At 38.5% G+C, this 18652-nt stretch overlaps 1 protein-coding gene across 1 annotated transcript in view; it reads left to right on the plus strand.

The window, feature by feature from the left end:
• Positions 1–15773: 15773 nt before the first annotated feature.
• pea15 (proliferation and apoptosis adaptor protein 15) overlaps positions 15774–18652 on the plus strand; it is a 53367-nt gene continuing 50488 nt past the window's right edge. The window contains exon 1 of the mRNA XM_083910199.1: positions 15774–15896. The gene's annotated coding sequence lies outside the window, so the exon portion shown is untranslated. The remainder of the gene's footprint in view (positions 15897–18652) is intronic.

The following is an 18652-nucleotide window of genomic DNA, read 5'->3' on the forward strand; positions in this document are numbered from 1 at the left end:
AGCCAAGTCTCTATGTATGTGTGTGTGTGTGTGTGAGTCTGCACTACACAGCCAGGGGGCGCCATAACAGTGGTGAGCTGCCAGATCCAGCCATTTTTAATCACATTAAAGGGCCAGACCGGCAATTTACCACTGCATTTACATAAAGAGAATGAGAGATAAAAAATAGTACAAATATAAATATTTGCAACAATAGATGATTTATTATAACATATTTTGACTCACTTTTTTAAAATTATATTTCTATTATAATAACACAAACTGCTACAGGGACTTCTTAAATTGCTTCTAAACAGCGCCCCCCTCTGGCAGCTGCACTAACATATACCCGGTGCATCTTCTGACTCACTCGTTCACTTCTCCATCATGTGAAGACGTGAAACTGCGACTTTTGAAATGAGTCAGTGTCACTTCTTGATATTAAAGGGTTAGTTCACACTCATTAAAAGTGCAGGTTTGTACAATTTTCTCGCATCATTTCCTTTTAATAATAAAATAAAATAAATAAAATAATATGTAATATATAAATGTCAATAACACTATTCTCATCAAAAGACTAGCAATTTGTGACATCAAAGTCAAATTTTGTGGCCAGTAATTCATATTTTTTGGCTACAAATTATTAATTTGTGATTACTACGTCATATTTTGTGGCCACTAAGTTGTAAATCGTGGCCACTAAGTCGTATTTTGTGTATTTTGTGGCCACTAAGTTGTCATTTGTGGCCACTGTTGTATTTTGTGTATTTTGTGGCCACTGAGTTGTCATTTGTGGCCACTTAGTTGTATTTTGTGTATTTTGTGGCCACTAAGTTGTCATTTGTTGCCACTGTTGTATTTTGTGGCCACTAAGTTGTCATTTGTGGCCACTAAGTTGTATTTTGTGTATTTTGTGGCCACTAAGTCATATTCTTTGGCTACAAATTATTCATTTGTGACCACTAAGTCGTATTTTGTGGCCAGTAATTCATATTTTTTTGGCTACAAATTATTTGTGACCACTAAGTCGTATTTTGTGGCCAGTAATTCATATTTTTTTGGCTACAAATTATTAATTTGTGACCACTAAGTCATATTTTGTGGCCACTAAGTTGTAAATCGTGGCCACTAAGTTGTATTTTGTGTATTTTGTGGCCACTAAGTTGTCATTTGTGGCCACTGTTGTATTTTGTGTATTTTGTGGCCACTAAGTCATATTCTTTGGCTACAAATTATTCATCTGTGACCACTAAGTCGTATTTTGTGGCCACAAAATACTATGTCCATGAATTTGTATTTTGTGGCCACAAAGCAGTATTTAGTTGCCACTAACTAGTATTTCATGGAGACTAAGCAGTATTTTGTAGTACCTTGTGTCCAATAAATAGTAAATTTTGTTGCTGATTCCATGGCTACCAATTCGCATTCTGTGGCAAAATAAGTCAGTTTGTGTCCATAAATTAGAGTCCCCCCCCCACCCATATGCCATGTCTGGGGTTAGGTAAAAACATAAACACATAAATCTTGACTTCTTGACACACACGTGGTATAGAATAGAATAATAATCACAGAATTCGACAGAGGAGACAGAGACCGACTTTGTTGACCGACTTTCTACTTCTGGTTACAGGTGTTCGTCAGCGCCTCGACTGAAGCAGAGAGTGAGAATGTGACACAGAGGTGTTGAAGTGTTAATGGGTTCTTATTTCTATGGTGGGGGGGGGGGGGGGGGGACGAGGTGCAAGGTGTGATGGGGAAAAAACCGAGAGGGTAGAAATGAAGGAGTCTGGGAAAATGTGAGGGAGGAAGAAATGAAATAAAGGAAAGAGGTAAATGTGCTGGTTTGGTTAATGAGGAGGAGGAGTTATTAATGAGTGTGTGAGAGAGGGATAATTACAGGTGAAGATGAGGAGGATGAAGCTCTGACAAGAATAAAAAAACAAGTCTGAGACGCGTGGGGGGGGGGGGGCTTTCATAATGTTTACTGAGATTTACCATAAAGTGAGACGGTGAGGTTTAAAAACTGCGTTAAAAAGTCTGCATTCATTCAGATTTTACACAAATATGATTCAAATCAGGATTTCTATTGTAAATTACGCAAAAACTTGGATTATAACGACTTTTTACTCATAATACTACAACTCTTATGTAATATTGCAGCTTTTCATTGTAAAATGATTTTTTTTTTTTTTGTAATATTGGGACTCTTTTGAACCACGTGCAGCAGCGCTGTGAGACGCTCACACAGGCGATGTTTGACAGTTGGCTAACGATGACGACGTGTTGCTTAGTAACCACGAAGCTGACAGACTGATGGATGGATCTGCTGATGAACAGTTGGTGTGTGTGGGACGGATCGTGGACACGAGGTGTAGAAACTGTCAGTGTGTGTGTGTGTGTGTGTGTGTGTGTGTGTGTGTGTGTGTGTGTGTGTGTGTGTGTGTGTGTGTGTGTGTGTGTGTGTTTGTGTGTGTGTGTGTGTGTGTGTTTCAGAGTTGGGTTAGTATTGGGTTTAAGTTAAGGGTTAGGAATTTAGTTGTGGAGGTTAAGGTTTGTGGCGTGTGCGTGCATTCTTCACATCTGCGACTTTTTTCTTGTAACACTGCGACTTTTTGTAATTTGGCAACCTTTTTCTTGTAAAATTACATTTTTAATGTAACATTGCAACTTTTTTATTGTAATATTGCAACTATTTTCTTGTAATATTGCTACTGTTTTTTTGTAATATTGTGACCGTTTTCTTGAAATATTGCTACTGTTTTTTTGTAATATTGTGACCGTTTTCTTGAAATATTGCTACTGTTTTTTTGTAATATTGTGACCGTTTTCTTGTAATATTGCCACTGTTTTTTGTAATATTGCGACTGTATTATTCTTGTAATTTGGCAACCTTTTTCTTGTAAAATTAAATTTTTTATGTAATATTCCAACAATTTTCTTATAATATTGCTACTGTTTTTTGTAATATTGTGACCGTTTTCTTGTAATATTGTGACCGTTTTCTTGTAATATTGCAACTGTTTTTTTGTAATATTGCGACCGTTTTCTTGTAATATTGCCACTGTTTTTTTGTAATATTGCGACTGTATTCTTGTAATTTGGCAACCTTTTTGTTGTTAAATTACATTTTTAATGTAACATTGCAACTTTTCTCTTGTAATATTGCAACTATTTTCTTGTAATATTGCTACTGTTTTTTGTAATATTGTGACCGTTTTCTTGTTATATTGCTACTGTTTTTTTGTAATATTGCGACCGTTTTCTTGTAATATTGCCACTGCTTTTTTGTAATATTGCGACTGTATTCTTGTAATATTGTGACCGTTTTCTTGTAATATTGCAACTTTTTGTAATATTTTGACTTTTTGTAACACTGAATCGTTTTTCTTGTAATATTGCTACCGTTTTCTTGTAATATTACAACTTTTATCTAATATTACGACTTTTATGCAATATTGCAACCTTTTTCTTGTAATATTACAACTAACTACGACTTTTAACTAAAATTCAGACTTTTTTGATATTACGATATTTTTTGTAATGTTTTGTAATATTTCTATAAATATTACGATTAATCAGTCGTAAATCCTTCTGCACATCTGTTTGGCGCCTTCTTCCCCTTTCACCTGGAAAGAGACTCATCCATAGTCATGGTCCTGGACCAAGACCCAGACCCAGTCCTATCCAGACCTAGTACCACAGAAATTCCAGTAAATTCCCACCGTTGTCTACACTTTTCAGACAAAACCCTCAAAAACACGGCGGCCATTTCGAGCTCCGATCATCGAGCCGATGTGCAGGTTTTTTTCCGAGCGACATCTAACGTGACGAGGCTTTTACGGCTGTAATTGGCTGTAATTGGAAATCTCAATCGTGGCCCCGGCTAACAAGCCTTGAGAGGACGCTATAATTAAGAGAGCGCTGGTAATGGAGAGCAGTTATCTGACCCAGACCTAATTCAGAGGCCTCATGTGGGAGCTTTCAAACACGGGAATAAAGCACCAGAGATGAAGGATTTCGGTGCGTAATTTCTCCCTTATTTTCATGCTAATAGTCGCGTTACATGTGGCAAACTCTTAATTTTTCTTATTTTTTTGGGTGATGAAACCGGCGCAAATCCTTTCTATCCGTCACCAGGCAACATCGCTGGGATGTAATTAGCCAACAATGGCGAGGAGTCACGACCGTCTGCGACACATTTAGAGCAGGAGGAGCGAGTGATTCAAATCAGCCCGAGGACGTTCAGACTCACGGTCTGTGTTTAAGACCATGTTTCACGGTCTGTAAACACAACGCTGACACGTCGTCATCTTCATTATCCGTTTGAGGCGATTATCACACGCGTCAGACACGAAGTAAATATGTAATATTCGACGCAAACGTGTGACTCGCTCTCTAAAATAAAGAACACATTTAAAGTAGATTTTCCGTCATTTAAAAGATCTCATCTGTTTAATTCATGCTACTTCCTGTATCCTCTGTAGCCTACAAAGACTGCTAACCGGAGCTAACCGCTAAACTAACAGCTTACCAACTTGGTAAACATTTAAAGTAGATTTTTGTCATTTAAAAGATCTGATCTGTTTAATTCGTGCTACTTCCTGTATCCTCTGTACAAAGCTACGTCCGCAGTTTTGTTCTTTACTTTGTCGTCTATGATGAAGAACCGAAAAGGCGTACACGAATTGCGAAGATTTGGTTAGATAACGCAGGGCTAAAACAGGGTCTTAGTCAGACTAAGATGCTCGGATAATGCGATTCATAGTCCGACTACTCACGCATGTGTACAATCAGTTGGACTGGAGTCGGATTTGGTGTTCTGCACGTGACGCGGAAGTAGAAGTCGACGACGTATAAACTGCAGTAATGTTGCTGGAGCTGAACCAACAGCACCCCCTGCTGGACATCCTGGTAATTCCTTCAAACCGACTGAAACAGGCTTTTAAGGTATTGACGGTTGTACGATTTTTAACGTTTAAAAACCCGTATTTTGTACAATGTGCAAAAAAGCTCAAACCCAGGTGTCCACAGTCAAATTAGACTCTTTTTTTAAATGAAAGTTGAAAGTGACAGTTATCAAAGTCATTATTTTGGTTTCCGTGGTGACTTTAACGTCGACGTGACCGATGTGCGGCAAGATGTAATAAACACAAATTACTCACCGAAACGAAGCGTAACTGCGGGTGCGACAAATATACGCCCGATTCTCTCATTCTATCCGTTTAAAAAGGCCATAATAGCGACTAATGTTCATAATAACAGAATCCCCCGTTGCCATCATCCGCCCACGGAGGTGAAAGTGGCAGAAAGCGTTAAACGGTGTCGCGGCGTCCGTCTGTTCCCGTGGATAATGACTCTGATACCGCAGAGTCTGCACTTAGCCGGAGTTAAGCCTTTCATTTACGCTCACTTTGAGCTACGGCTGTAGCTCGACTGCGCCATTTAATTGGATTATTGTCCTCGCCGCCCAGCGTCAAGCAGTCTCGCGACTATACAACACCACCATTTTGGCAGGAAGTTCATATATCGATGTTCGAATTGTAATATTGCTACAGTTTTTTTGTGATATTGCGACCGTTTTCTTGTAATATTGCCACTGTTTTTTTTTGTAATATTGCTAGTTTTTTTGGAATATTGCGACCGTTTTCTTGTAATACTGCCACTGTTTTTTTGTGTAATATTGCGACCGTTTTCTTGTTATATTGCCACTGTTTTTTTTGTAATATTGCTACAGTTTTTTTGTAATATTGCGACCGTTTTCTTGTAATATTGCCACTGTTTTTTTTGTGATATTGCGACCGTATTATTGTAATATTGCCACTGTTTTTTTTGTAATATTGCTACAGTTTTTTTGTAATATTGCGACCGTTTTCTTGTAATATTGCCACTGTTTTTTTTGTAATATTGCGACTGTTTTCTTGTAATATTGCCACTGTTTTTCTGTAATATTGAGACTGTATTCTTGTAATATTGCGACCGTTTTCTTGTAATATTGCAACTTTTTGTAATATTGTGACTTTTTGTAATATTGTGACTTTTTGTAACACTGAATCGTTTTTCTTGGAACATGGCAACCTTTTTCTTGGAATATTACGTCTCTATTGCATCATTGTGACTTTTTTCTTGGAACATGGAAACCTTTTTCTTGTAATATTACGTCTTTATTGCATCATTGTGACTTTTTTCTTGTAATATTACAACTTTCATCTAATATTACGACTTTTATGCGATATTGCAACCTTTTTCTTGTAATATTTCAACTAACTACGACTTTTAACTAAAATTCAGACCTTTTTTAAATTACAATATTTTTTGTAATGTTTAATATCATATTTTTAATCAGTCGTAAATCCTTCTGCACATCTCTGTTTGGCGCCTTCTTCCCCTTTCACTTGGAAAGAGACTCATCCATAGTCATGATCCTGGACCAAGACCCAGACCCAGTCCTATCCAGGCCTAGTACCACAGAAATGGTACAGCGTCACGCAGTCTCGCGACTATACAACACCACCATTTTGGCAGGAAGTTCATATATCGATGTGTTCGAATCCATAGAGGTACAGCAAAAAAAAACAGGCAATTTAATAAAATATAGCATTATAAAATTAGCACACTGTAGAATCTCCATATCAGGTACAGAATCCGATCATCGTACCTATTTTACGTGCTTTTATTGCGATGTGTGACAGTTTCCATAAAACACCAGGGGGCAGTAGAAAGGTTTAGATTCAGGTCAGGTTGTCAGGTTCTACGATATAGTATGTTGAAAGCGGGACTTTGAAAGTCTGGCCGCTTTTTCCGTTTTTTTCCTCTATAGAGCTCCCCCTACAGTTTCGGAGTACGTACTTTTACGACGCTAACATAAACGCTTCCACTCTTCTGGCCCCGTGCATTTGTTTTCAATAGTGGTGGGAACGTTAACGCGTTAATGGCGTCAACGCACGTTAACGCCTGACTTGTTTCCACGACGACTGACCTGAAAGAGACGCGCGTGACGTCATGTTTACGTGACTCCCGATCGTTAAAATTTGTCTCTAAAGTAACGCTAACGTTTAAAAACAGAGGCACACATACGTAGTACAAAGGTACGCTGGTTATTCGTAGCGCTGCTCTTTTCGTTTAATGAACAGACCGCTCCAGTTCGACTGTAGGAGTACGCTAACGCCGTTAAAGGAGCTAACACAGCTAACGGCGCTAACTGGTAAATGGTGCCTGGACTTCAGTGCAACGGCACCGTAAACATGACTTTGCACAGGCGCGTTTTTCCAGTCAGGCGCCATGGAATCACGTCATGCGTTAATGCGCGTTAACATCGACACCGCTAACGCATTAACGTGCGTTTTCGACGGCGCTGGCGAGCTCCAGTCGTGAGGTCGTTTACTCTGTCACACTGTCGTTTCCTCTTCTTCGCTTCATCCCGCAACGGTTTTCTGCCGACCCTGCCACGATGTACGACTAAAAAAAAAAAAAATGCTAGCGCTGCCTTGATTTTAACGCCGTGTTTCTTTGCGAGACCTCCCGATTCTTAGGACTCTGGGCCGGTGACCCTGATCTTGCAAGGCGGGTTTTCCGCTAACAGACGGCACAATCGGAGAATAGTACATGTCTTCGTACTTACACTAGGTGGCGATATGCCTCCGTTAGGCGGCTTCTGGCTTAGCTAGTCGTTATCGTGCCTGGTGCCATTTCAGGTCTTCCTGCCGTCCCTCAAGTTCAAAATATTGTGGAACATACCCAGTATTTGGCCTAGTACTGGGGTCAAGTAAACGCCCAAATCGCAGTCCGACTTTGAGAAATCCGATTTAGTTCGGTTTTCAGTCAGACTAAGATATTTACGCGTGTTTCAAAAGTCCAGTTTTAGTCGGACTAACGTGGCGTCCGTGAGAAAAGATGCTGAATATAGATTTCAGGTAAATGAAGACGAGTGCACACTTTCCAAAAAGACCATATAAAAAAAGTATCCATGAAAAGGCGGATTTTAAGAGCAGAGCGAGGCAGTGAGCGATGACTGCAGCCAGAGAAGACGACACAATGACTAATGATACGAGACACCGGCTGGAAGGCGGCGAGGAAGACGACGCTGGATCAGGGAAAAGGTGCCACGGTGACAAAAAACCATCAACACAGTGGAGCTGATGCTGCTGCTGCCATGTTTTAGCCCATTAACGCCGACAATATGACTAAATCATGTGCAATCCTGACGGTTCGTTTCCAAACCCACTGCCACAAAAACACTACAGACCACATGATCTGCTGCTTATGAGGCAGCTTTCAACAGCCAGAGTTTCATAATTTCATCCTCAAGAGAAAGTGAATGTTCGCATCAAATTTGAAAAAGATTCCTTTGTGACGTTCTTAAGAAAACACACTCGTAAACAACATATGAATATTCAAATGTAGTTTAAATTCAGCGGGGAGGTAAGTGAATGAAAGTGTTTTGTTTATACTAAAGTACAATGAACACGTTATGCTAACACACTTTGTTTTACAACTGTTGCTTTTTATTTACTTCATTATTCTAATTAAATGAAGTAATTATATTCAGTTTGTCCAAGCAGTTTTCAGTTTTCTTAAGTTAGCTTGGATTTGACAGGTGAGTTTAATGAGTTAATTAGACCATCAATGTGTTAGCTCGTTAGTTAGCTAGCAAACTAACTGACTAACCCATAGGTTTTTTTTTCATGTTTTGGAACCATAGCTTGAATTTCACACGCTATTTTATCGTGTTAGTTATTCAGTTATTCAGTTTGATACTTACTTGGTTACCTAGCTAACTAACTGACAACCCTTTTTTTCTAAGTTTGGTTAGTCGGTTTGATACTAAATTGTGGAACCATAGCTTGAGTTTCACAGGCTATTTTATCGCGTTAGTCAGTCAGTCAAGATAGTTAGTTCGTTAGTCAATTTGATAATAACTTAGCTGCCTAGCTCATTAACTGACCACCCTTTTTAAAGTTTTGGAACCATAGCTTGAATTTCACACGCTATTGTATAGTGTTAGTTATTCAGTTTGAAACTTATGTCACTACTTAGCTACCTAGCTAACTAACTGACCGCCCTTTTTCAAATGTTTTGGAACCATAGCTTGAAATTCACAGGCTAATTTATAGAGATAGTCAGTCAATTTTTCAGTTTGATACTTACTTAGTTGCTTAGCTACCTAGCTAACTAGCTGACCACCATTTTTAAAACGTTTTGGAACCATAGCTTGAACTTAATTTATAGTATACTTGAATTTATAGAGATAGTTAGTCAGTTTGATAGTTATTTAGCCACCTCGTTAACTAACTTACCACCCTTTTTTTAAAGTTTTGGAACCATAGCTTGAATTTCACATGCTATTTTATCATGTTAGTTATTTAGTTTGATACTTAGCCTACTTAGTTACTTAGCTACCTAGCTAACTAACTGACCACCCTTTTTTAAAGTTTTGGAACCATAGCTTGAACTTAATTTATAGTATACTTGAGTTTATAGAGATAGTTAGTTAGTTAGTTAGTTAGTCAGTTTGATACTTACTGAGTGAATTAGCTACCTAGCTAACTAACTGACCACCCCTTTTTTTAAAGTTTTGGAACCATAGCTTGAATTTCACAGGCTAATTTAATGAGTTACTTAGTCAGAAACTAGCTAGCTAGCTTACTACCTAGCTACCCAACTAACTAACTAACTCACTAGCTAGCTAGCTAGTGAGTGTTTCTCCACATGGATGAATGCACATAAAGTACAGTAGTGTTGACCAGAGCAGCAGAACATGAGCTGTGAATGAAAGAGTTCAGTGACTCTGCGTTTTCATTGTTCCTCTTTCCACAGACTCATGCTTCTCAATGAGCTCATTCACACGGTGACAACACACTCTCTCTCTCTCTCTGTCACACGGCCATCTTTACACTCTTCTGCTGCTCCTCCCTTTGTTTTTTCATCTGTGGTTTCCTCCTCCATCCTTCCATCCTTCCCTTGCTTCCTTCCCTTACCTCCTTCCCTCCTCAGAGTTGTTTTGTTTAGAAAGAACTTCCTCTCTTGGTTTTTCTTCTCTTCGCCAATAAACCAGAGCGTCTTGTGATGAGAAACAAGAACATCACTATTTTAGTATGAGCTCTAGGGCAAACACACACACACACACACATTCTTGTACTTGCTGCATACTGAGGACCAGCATTTCCACTTTATAAATCAACACAATTACAAATATCTACTTGAGTGACATCTACAAAGAACTACTGGTTGCAGTACCATAAAATGTCTGCAGGTGGAGCCCTAGAGCAAAACTGGAAAACTTTTTCGTTTTTTTTTTTGTTGTTGTAATTTTTGGTCCAAAATTTTTTAAAAAAACGTCATACTATGCTGTCGACCAAAATTTGAAAAAAAAAATTGACCAAAAATGTTTGGTCCAAAATTTGACAAAAACATCATACTATACTGTTGACCAAAATTTGAAAAAAAAATTTGACCAAAAATTTTTTGTCCAAAATTTGACAAAAACATTGTATTATACTAGGTCGTCCAAAATTAAAAAAAAAAAAAAAAGACCCAAAATTTGAAAAAAACGTTGTACTATACTATGTCGACCAAAATTTAAAAAAAAAAAATTCACCAACATTTTTGCTCCAAAATTTGACAAAAACGTCATACTATACTATGTCGACCAACATTTTTAAAAAAAATTTGACCAAAAAAATATTGATCCAAAATTTGACAAAAACATCATACTATACTATGTCGACCAAAATTTAAAAAAAATGTTAAAAAAAAATTGGGGTCCAAAATTTGACATTAAAGTCATATTATACTATGTCGTTCAACATTTGAAAAAAAAAAAAAAAGACCCAAAATTTGACAAAAAAAATTTCTGACAAATTGAGTATAGCATGTTATAGCAACCCAAGGAAGTGATTTCAAATGGAAACAAAGTGAGGACCGGCCAAAATGTCCTCACTCCATAAAAATGACCTCACTTTGTTGGTTAAAAACCTTCACTGGTCCTCAGTATGCCCCAAGTACAAGAACACACACACACACACACACTCTTGTACTTGCTGCATACTGAGGACCGGGTATAAGTGTTGACAAAGTGAGGACCAGCATTTCCACCTTATAAATCAACACAATTACAAATATCTACTTCATAAATGATGACATCTATAAAGAACTACTGGGTGCAGTACCATAACATGTCTGCAGGTGGAGCCCCAGAGCAGAAAGTGTGTGAATCCACCAGGGCTGTATCAAATTGAGGATCTCTGTTAAGTATAGCATGTTTACAACCTAAGGAAATGATTTGAATGAAAACAAAGTGAGGATCGGCCAAAATGTCCTCACTTTGTAAAAATGACCTCACTTTGTTGGTTAAAAACCCCATCACTGGTCCTCAGTATGCCGCAAGTACAAGAACACACACACACACACACACACAGTATGTGACCTAGCTTCTCTTCTGTTTCCGTGACGACTGACCGGAAAAAGACGCGCGTGACGTCATGTTTTAAGCAACTCCACATTTGTTAAAATGATTCTCTAATGTAACGCAGTTTTCAGTGCCGCTGCACAGTTTCCCAGTTAGCGCCGTTAGCTCCTTTAGCGCGCCATACAGTCGAACTGGCGCGGCCAGGATGGTTAACGCATGATGCGTTTCCGTGACACGCGTGACATCATGTTCATGTGCCGCGGCACAAGAGTCCAGACACCGTTTACCAGTAAGCTCTGTTAGCTTCTTTAGCGCCGGTTAGCGCGCTGGTTAGACGACAGGAAAACAGTAAGTACTGCTTTTATGTTTACTTTCTGCGCTCAACGAGCAGAAAATAGTGCGTTATCAATTAGCTCAAGATGCTTTATTTCCAAACGCTCGTCTTATGTTAGCTAATTTTTGACATTTAAGAAGCCGCGAGTCAAAAATGACTCCAAAACGACTGATTTGTTGTCATTTTTTTGCACGGAAAAACGATGCGACGAGGTCGTCACGTTTAGGATTGTTAAAATGAGTCGCAAAGTAACGCAGTTTTTCGTGCTGCGGCATCAGAGTCCAGGCACCGTTTACCAATTAGCTCCGTTAGCTGCATTAGCTCCGTTAGCGCGCCTACAGTCGAACTGGACCGGTCTGTTTATTAAACGAAAAGAGCAGTGCTACAAATAAGTAGCGTACCTGTGTACTACGTATGTGTGCCTCTGTTTTTTAAAGTTTAGCGTTTAACTTTAGAGACTCATTTTAACGTAAACATGACGTCACAAGCGCGTCAGTCGTCATGGAAACAGATCATACGTTGTAAATCCAAACCTCAATAATGACATATTAACTTGACTCAAACTAAACAGCATTTTTGTCACAACATAACATAACTTTGTGTCCGTGTTTGTCTTTTGTTTTTAGAGACCACGTCGTCGTCGTTCGTTTCGCCTGTTTCATCCTGAGACTATTTCCAGAACTCCCAGCATGCATCGCCAACATATGGCCTCCCAGGCAACCAGAGATCATGGACTGACTCATGCGTCGCCCGCTGAGAGCTATTCATGCGTCCGACATGTGAAAAGTGTGTGAGTTAGAAAAGCAGAATCCGCGTTTGCCGCTCTGTGTTTCGTGTGGTTTTTTTTTGCCCCAGAATGCTTCACTTTCGTTCGCTTTGAAACGTTTGATGTTTGCAGACAGACTGCAGATCCTCTGTCGAGCATCTGTTGCAAAATGACTGTGCTCATTTGCATACATTAGCAACAATAACGCCTTTTGTTTCGGTGAAACCAGCCGGTGAGAGGACTCGGTTTGACTCGGCTCCGTCACAGGTAGAGGACGTTTACACTGTGAGGGCTTTGTTTCAACCGCAACAGTCGTTTTATATTCCCGGGCGGCCATTACGGCTCCTTTTTAAAGCTGTAGTACGTAACTCTTAACAAAAACAAATCTCTGTTACATTTAAAAACGTCATGTTGTCACAAAGACTTAAATATCGTCTCAGTTTTAGCATTTATATCTCGTGTTGCTCGGTGACATTCCCCCGCTGCACACAGGAAGTGTCAAGACAGACGCGCGGCAACATTAAGCTAGCAGCAAAGCGAGGCGACCGCAAACGCGAAACACAAAGAAGCGTCCACAAAGAGTTTCAAAAATGTTTCAAAAAAATGTACTTAGCAAAGTTTGAGCAGTAGATCTCTTGTCCCCGCCCGCCCCCTGCTCTGCTGCTGTATACACACAAACGCTCCCTCTGTCAGTTCCGACAGTTTAGCGCGACATAGCCCGTCGTCAGATGACGGACGCAGCGAAAACAACATACGTTACGTCATTTCCGTTCACGGTGTCCGAACAAAGTCAGCAAAATGTAACGTAGCGTAACGTTTTGTGTGAATATTTGTATCTGTTTTTATTGCGGTTTATTGCTAAAGCTAATTAGGTATTAGCCTCAGTGATCCGCAGCTAATAAGCAAAAATACAAACTAACTTAACTAAATTTAAGGCAGACTGATTTTTCCCCCCTTCAGTTTAAAAGCATAGAAAGACCCAGAATCACATGCTTAACCGAAAAGTGGCTAATGCTAATAAGCTAAAAAGGGACGTTTTGAAAAATACAGACTGTGACTTTATCAAAGACTGTATTTGTGTGTGTGCGTTAGATTTTTTTTTTTTTTTTTTCACAGACCGGATAACACGGTGACATCAGCTTTGAAAAATGAGTGTGTGCAAGTATGTGAGTGTGTGTGTGTGTGTCTGTGTCTGTGTGTGTGTGAGAACCAGCTGAATCAGAGGTGACGAATAAACAGAGGTCTCACTCTGTTCTTTTTATTCCCTCAGCACTTGAGTCATGTTATTAAAGATGCAGTATGCAAGTTTTTTTTTTTTTTTTTTTTTTAATATATAAAAAGTTATTTACATTCCAACCTTGTCAAAATATCCACAGACGCGAGACGACAGCAAATTTAGGTTAAGTTTAACGAATGTTGAAAGGGAACTTTAGCTTCGGGGATTAAAGCTGATTTTAATCAGTCCAGCTTCAGCTCTGTTAGCATCAGCTAGGTTAAAGTCAGGACAGTTCAGCATCCGCCGCTCTGTTAGCATCAGCTAGGTTAAAGTCAGGACAGTTCAGCATCCGCCGCTCTGTTAGCATCAGCTAGGTTAAAGTCAGGACAATTTAGCATCCGCTCTGTTAGCATCAGCTAGGTTAAAGTCAGGACAGTTCAGAATCCGCTCTGTTAGCATCAGCTAGGTTAAAGTCAGGACTATTTAGCATCCGCTCTGTTAGCATCAGCTAGGTTAAAGTCAGGACAATTTAGCATCCGCTCTGTTAGTATCAGCTTGGTTAAAGTCAGGACAGTTCAGCATCTGCTCTGTTAGCATCAGCTAGGTTAAAGTCAGGACAATTTAGCATCCGCTCAGTTAGCATCAGCTAGGTTAAAGTCAGGACAATTTAGCATCCACTCTGTTAGTATCAGCTTGGTTAAAGTCAGGACAGTTCAGCATCTGCTCTGTTAGCATCAGCTAGGTTAAAGTGAGGACAGTTCAGCATCCGCTCTGTTAGCATCAGCTCAGTTAAAGTCAGGACAGTTCAGCATCCGCCGCTCTGTTAGCATCAGTTAGGTTAAAGTCAGGACAATTTAGCATCCGCTCTGTTAGCATCAGCTAGGTTAAAGTCAGGACAATTTAGCATCCGCTCTGTTAGCATCAGCTAGGTTAAAGTCAGGACAATTTAGCATCCGCTCTGTTAGCATTAGGCTGGTCAAAGTCAGGACGGTTCAGCATCCGCTCTGTTAGCATCAGCTAGGTTAGAGTCAGGACAATTAAGCATCCGCTCTGTTAGCATTAGGCTGGTCAAAGTCAGGACGGTTCAGCATCCGCTCTCTTAGCATCAGCTAGGTTGAAGTCAGGACAGTTCAGCATCCGCTTTGTTAGCATCAGCTCAGTTAAAGTCAGGACAGTTTAGCATCTGCTCTGTTAGCATCAGCTAGGTTGAAGTCAGGACAGTTCAGCATCCGCCGCTCTGTTAGCATTCTGTTGCCATCAGCTAGGTTAAAGTCTGGAGAGTTCAGCATCCACTCTGTTAGCATTCTGTTAGCATCAGTTGCTCTATTCAGACGCGATACCTGTGTCAGCGACACGTTCATGTGGGTCTTTACAGGAAGTACAACAAAAATGTCAATTTTATAACTCTTTGTGACTCTTTTTTCATTTTTTGGTTATACAAACAATTCCTACTTTTTTTAAATTATGTTTTACAATAAAACAACTTGTTGTGTTTGTATGTGTTCACTTGTTTTCCTTCCCGTGTTGTGGTTATGAGACAAAGTGCTGTTTTATTTGAAAGGAGTGAGAGGTCGTTTCCTCACAGACGATCTTTGGGCGAATCAGACAGCGTGTTAAACCGTGACAGAGTGCGCGAGAGAGAGAGAGAGAGAGAGAGAGAGAGAGAGAGAGAGAGAGAGAGAGAGAGAGAGAGAGAGAGAGAGAGAGAGAGAGAGAGAGAGAGAGAGAGGAAAAGGCGTTTCCACAGCTATCTCTCTCTCTCTCACACACACTGTCACACACTCTCTTCCACAGTCGCGGACACTACGGAAGCCCACTGTGTCTCACTCTCTGTCTCACTCTGTCTGTCTCATTGTCCTCAGACACTGACTGTCATTCCTTCACGTCACCCGCGTGTCTCTCTCCCCCCTCCCTACACACACACACACACACACACACACACACACACACACTTTCATCCACTCCCACGCGCATGAACGCGCAGACTCTGGTCCATCATCATCATCATCATCATCATCATCGGTGGTGAATCCACGGACGCACGGACTCAGTGGACTTTTTTTATTGTTATTATTATTATTATTCAGCTTCCTCCTGAATCCACACACACGCACACGCACACACACACACACAGAGATCATCTCCACGCAAACTCCCGCATCTCTCTGCGTGTCTGACGCAATTCACTGCGCTGCGGGTGAGTACATCCTTTTTATTTTTATTATTATTATTATTATTATTATTATTATTATTTACTGCGTTTTTCTTCTCGCGCCGAGTCAGAATTTACAAAATAAAAGACTCCACTTTTATGAATTGGTGAGTCACTCCTCCTCCTCTTCCTCCTCTTCCTCCTCTCCTCCATTCATGGAAAAAAGCATCACAAAAAATACCGCTTTTTCCGCCTTGTTTTACCCTCAAACGCATCATTTTCACACGGGAGGAAACGTTTGACGCGACGATGCGTTCACGGACATGATAAATCCATCACTTTATACGGTGACATAAGTGCGTAAAACACTGTGTTTTTTTCCCACTTTGGACGTGAGAACAGTTCAATTTCTTCGATTAAAAGTCAAAATAAGTTAGTTAGTTAGCTATAAACTATTAATAATAACAATAATGTTAAATAAAGTGACAATTTCTTGTTGCGTATACTTAAAAACAGGTTCACTGGAGGCTAAAAGTGCACAAAACGCAACATTTTCCCACTAACAAAGTTAAAGCTATGTTAAAAATGAAACTTTACGTAGGCAAAAAGTGCGTAAGACGCAGTATTTACCCGCTAGCACGGAAAAAGAAGAAGTTAGCATTAAAATGAGGCTAATGCGACACCATCATTCACAAAAAAATAGTAAATTATCTTGCAGGTATATGAAGAAGAAGTTAAAATATTATTCATATTATTATGAATAATAATAGCAGTATAATAACTGTGTTTTCCTGCATTGTTTCTCGACATCAAACGCATCAGTTTGACAAAAAAAGGGTCAATGGGGAGGCGTTCAAATACAAAACTTTACGTCAGTTAAAGGGCGTAAAACGGGGTATTTATACAGCCTGACCTCAGTAAATTAATATTAAAATATATATATATATATATATATATATATAAAGTCATTGTCATTTTATGAACATTGCTGCTGTTCCCCGCTGTTAGCGGCTCATCTCAGACGCACGTGTTGTTTCTATTGATTTATTTATTTATTCACCTTTATCTATTGATTTATGTATTTATTTTTAAAGAACAGTTTAAAAAAAAAACTTGTGACCTTTTGACCCCGAGCACGGTGGTGAACCTGACACGTCCGTGACAACAAAAGGGCGGATTTCCAATTCTCAAGAGGGCATTTTAACACACCACTGATGGAGCTAATTAGATTGGGGTTAGTGGACGTTCATGTGTCCACTGTCATTCACTCATTCATTCATTCACTTGAGTCAATAGTGAATTATTCACATGGAGCTTTGTTTCCTGGCTTTTTCCCCCTGATGTTGTTCTCAGATCAGTGTTTGTGTTTGTGTTTGTTTTATAAACTCAGCGATGACATCATCACCGCTGACCACGCCCTGACTGAGCGGATGAGGAAAAGGGGGCGTGTCTTTTTTTTATGAATGGCCGTGTGGTCAGAGCTGGACGTTTGACTCAAAATCCTCTTTCCTCTTGTTTTTTTTTTTTTTAAACCTCCTGTCCTGACATTTTCGTACATTTAATCTCTTTATATGGTGAAAAAACATGTCTTATTTTTAGTTTGGACCTCAAAGTTCATGTAGAATTTGTGAAAAGCAAAGATAAAAGTGGCTCATTGTTGCAGGGTCGTTACTCAAAATCACATAAATGTGACAAAATGCCCTGAAATAGCATCTAAAATGTAGTTTCATGTAAAGTTCTTCATTTAAACTGCAAATAATAGTCATTTTTAAAAGCTAAGTGAGCTCAAAATGACAGGAAATACAATGTTTTTTAGACAAAATAAATAAAATATGAGTAGAGTTAGGCACAGTGAAAATAACCGTGTAAATAAAAGGTTTTTTTTAGTAGACATTAGATATTTCATTGTTCTCAGAAACACGATAAATGCTGCACTTTTCAACCAAAAGTCAATTTTCTTTAAAACGTTTTACGGCCTCATTTATGAAAAGCAAAGTGAACAATTTCTGCCACAAGGGGGCGCTCGTTCAGGACAATAACCAAAGGACGTTAATGGTGTCGGGAAAGCAGCACGGCATCATGGGAACTGCAGTATTTTAGTCTCAGACGATTATCTTTAATAGCAACGGTTATATATATATATACATACACATATATATGTATACGTATATATATATATATACATATATATATATGTATACGTATATATATATATATATACATATATATATGTACGTTTATATATGTGTATATATATATATACATACACATATATATATACACGTATATATATATATACATACACATATATATGTATACGTATATATATATGTACATATATATGTACGTATATATATGTGTATATATATATACATACACATATATATATATATATATACGTACATATATATGTACATATATATACACATACGTATATATATACACACATATATATATATACACATATATATGCATATATACACATACGTATATACATATATATACACATATATATGTACATATATACAGTATATATGTACATATATACAGTATATATATATATATATGTATATATATATATATACTGTATATATGTACATATATACAGTATATATGTACATATATACAGTATATATATATATATATATATGTATATATATATATATATATATATATATATATATATATATATATATATATACTGTATATATGTACATATATACAGTATATATATATGTATATATATATATACTGTATATATGTACATATATACAGTATATATATATATATATATATGTATA

Source organism: Microchirus variegatus (genome assembly GCF_963457635.1).
Source record: "Microchirus variegatus genome assembly, chromosome: 2".
Classification (NCBI taxonomy): domain Eukaryota; kingdom Metazoa; phylum Chordata; class Actinopteri; order Pleuronectiformes; family Soleidae; genus Microchirus; species Microchirus variegatus.